Source organism: Abramis brama (genome assembly GCF_963993115.1).
Source record: "Abramis brama genome assembly, chromosome: 6".
NCBI classification, from domain to species: Eukaryota; Metazoa; Chordata; class Actinopteri; order Cypriniformes; family Leuciscidae; genus Abramis; species Abramis brama.
The window spans coordinates 7,672,723-7,675,794 of NC_139968.1; the positions used below are offsets into that span (position 1 = coordinate 7,672,723).

The 3,072-nt window shown below is 36.3% G+C and overlaps 1 long non-coding RNA gene across 1 annotated transcript; it reads right to left on the reverse strand.

The window, feature by feature from the left end:
- Positions 1 to 1,525: 1,525 nt before the first annotated feature.
- On the reverse strand, positions 1,526 to 2,616 carry LOC311085265. Its single transcript, XR_014606764.1, has 3 exons — positions 2,374 to 2,616; positions 1,947 to 2,228; positions 1,526 to 1,832 (listed from the first exon to the last, which is right to left on the reverse strand). It is a non-coding gene; the product is annotated as an uncharacterized lncRNA (long non-coding RNA).
- Positions 2,617 to 3,072: the final 456 nt, after the last annotated feature.

A 3,072-nucleotide genomic window follows, 5' to 3' on the forward strand; every position in this document is an offset into this window, starting at 1 on the left:
AAGTTATAAATATGGATATTTTTCTTACAAAAATGCATCACTTCGCTTCATAAGGCCTTTAATGACCCACTGAAGTCGTATTACTTTTATGATGGATGGATGCGTTTTATTGTGTTTCAAAATCTAGTGAATACCATTATAAAGCTTGGAAGAGCCAGGCTATTTTTTATGTTGGACTGAAAGAAGAAAGTCATATACACCTAGGATGGCTTGAGGATAAGTAAAATTATGGGATCATTTTCATTTTTGGATGAACTAACCATTTACCTACAACACGGATAAAGAGCTTATTTACTTAATATGTTTGTCACTGTCCTCAAATGATTTAATTTCCTCTGTTTCAGTTACGGAGGAGTTCAGGTGGGATGATGCACAACAGTTTGGCACCTAGACACTATTGAAATGAATCACCGCCATTGTTATGTATGAGTCTTGATTGGTTGGCATGTGGGTAATTTCACGAGCTAGAAAATCTGTAAGAGCTGTTGGGATGTAACAGCATACCAGGTTGAAAAAGTTGCCACTTGCTACTGGTAAAAGAGTCAAAGACTCAATAAAGGATTTAAAATGTTACAATATTAAAGTGGAAAGGGACTATTTGTACTGTTATAGTACTTGTGTTATCCACTAAATATAAGGTTGTTAGTGAGGCCTTTACAATGCAGGTGAATAGGGCCAGTTTGTCAAATTAATATTCATTTGAAATGTAACTACTTTAAAGCTCAATTAATACACAAGTTTAATGAATTATTAATAATAATAATAATAATAATTTATGTAATTACTTATAAAAGTAGAAGCTTAACATTTTTGTCTTTAAATGCTCCAGAAAATTATTCACTTCCATTGTAAATTCCTCACCACAACCTTTATTTTTCTTTTAAAAAAATAAACATGAAAAATCATTCACAATCAATTGTAATTCTTTAATGTGACATATTTCTAAATGAAACAGGATAACCAATGAAAACTACTGTTATTGTCCATAGAATGTCATTCATATATACACTCACCTAAAGTATTATTAGGAACATCATACTAATACTGTGTTTGACCCCCTTACGCCTTCAGAACTGCCTTAATTCTACATGGCATTGATTCAACAAGGTGCTGAAAGCATTCTTTAGAAATGTTGGCCCATATTGATAGGATAGCATCTTGCAGTTGATGGAGATTTGTGGGATGCACATCCAGGGCACGAAGCTCCCGTTCCACCTAGGGTTGGGAATCGTAAGAAATTTTCCGGTTCCGGTTCCGGTTCCGGTTCCCCCTAACGATTCCGGTTCCGATTCCGGTTCCATTAAAATTATTTAACAACTAATAAATGAATAGTGGCAAGGAAAAAAGCACAATACTTAACTGAAACAATCCTTTTTGTTTATTACTTATTGTTAAATGAATTTACAGGCAGTCAATGTAAAAAAAAAAGAAGAAAAATCAACATATTACAGTATTTAGCAATTTTTCTGAAGGAAAATCAACATGTCAGCTTTCTCTGGGAGAATTCTGGACCTCTCCTGGCTTATTGTGTCTCCAACAGTGGAGAATACCCTCTCTGACGGAGTAGAAGAGGCTTGGACAGACATGTATGTTTCAGAAAGGTGAAACAGAACAGGCAATGTCTCTCTCTTCTCCCACCACCAAACAGCAGGGTCTTCATAGGTGGGGATTGAGGACATTTCTTTGTAGAAAAGAAGTTCTCTGTCAACTCTCTCATCAACTGACAAGCCACTGCCAGTAGCATTTGGAAGCACAATCCCCTGCAGAGCTTTATCCTCCTTTTCAAACAGAACTGCTAATGGACACTTTTTGACTTTCTTGCAGGGCACTTCCTAAAAAGCAAGAATATTAGTGTTAGTTAATTAGAAATATGATGAACAAACAATATATATCCTTGTCAACAACACCAGAAATGTATCTTTATCATTGTGTGAGTTTGCATTCACCTTTGAAGTGTTGTCCCATTCTTGCTCATGGCCTTTTTCAGTTTCCTGCTCTTCTGACACCTCCTTTAGAGAGACCTTTGCATTAGAAGCAAATATTCACAGTATACATTGTTCCCTGTGTATGTGTGTTTGTGTGAAAGAAAACAACAATACCTTGTTTTGTGCCATTGCCATTACTGCAGCCAGTTTCACCCTCTCCCAAATGTTGTCTGCAAGTAGCTTATTTTTGAAGCGTGGATCCATCACTGTAGCCTCTTCAAGGAAGTGCCTGATGTCCTCATTCTTTAAGATTAAGATAATACATTAAAAACAAGTAATCTGTAAACGGTACTGAAGCCCTAAGCAGTAATCTGTTATTTTATAATTATCATCATCATGAAATAACAAGTGTTAGGTGGTGGGTAGTGTATTTTACTGTCTGCTTTACCTGGTACCGCTTGGACAGATCTTCCCAAACCTTTCTCTTGATTCCAGCCACAAAGAGTGTGTCATTCTCTTGAACTTGAAAGTGTTCTTCAAGTTTCTGGAGGATAGGAAGGACTTGGCCACAGGTTGGAGTACTGTCACTCGATACACATAGAGTGGAAGTGTACATTACACTCATGAGCTTTGTAAACTCCTCTGCCCTTTTGAGGTCTTCGTCAGAGATGCGTTCCAATCTGAAATTTGCAAACATTAAATCTTGCATCTAATAAATTGTCCATTTTTCAATTAATCAGATTCATCCTTCTACCTGTCCCTCTCCATAGAGCCTCTCAGCCTTGGGTCCATGGAAGCTGCTTGGATGGCAGGATATTGCTCAAGAAATCTGTCTATCATTAGATAGAGTGAATTCCAGCGTGTTTTTACGTCCAGGATTACTGAATGCTGTGGCAGGTCTGAAAAGCAATTAATTTTTTTTATTAAAATAAAATAATAATAAAATAAAACTCATTATTTAATAATATTAAATTACTTACTAAGGAGATGTTGCTTTTCTTGCAAAACAGTCTTGGCCATTGAAGATCTCTTTAGCCATACAATAACACTTCTGATACGTGCACACCATCGAGAAACAGAGTCTATTGAATAGATTTTCTGTGCAGCAATGTTGAGTGTATGTGCAAAGCATGCCATTTTTTTAAGC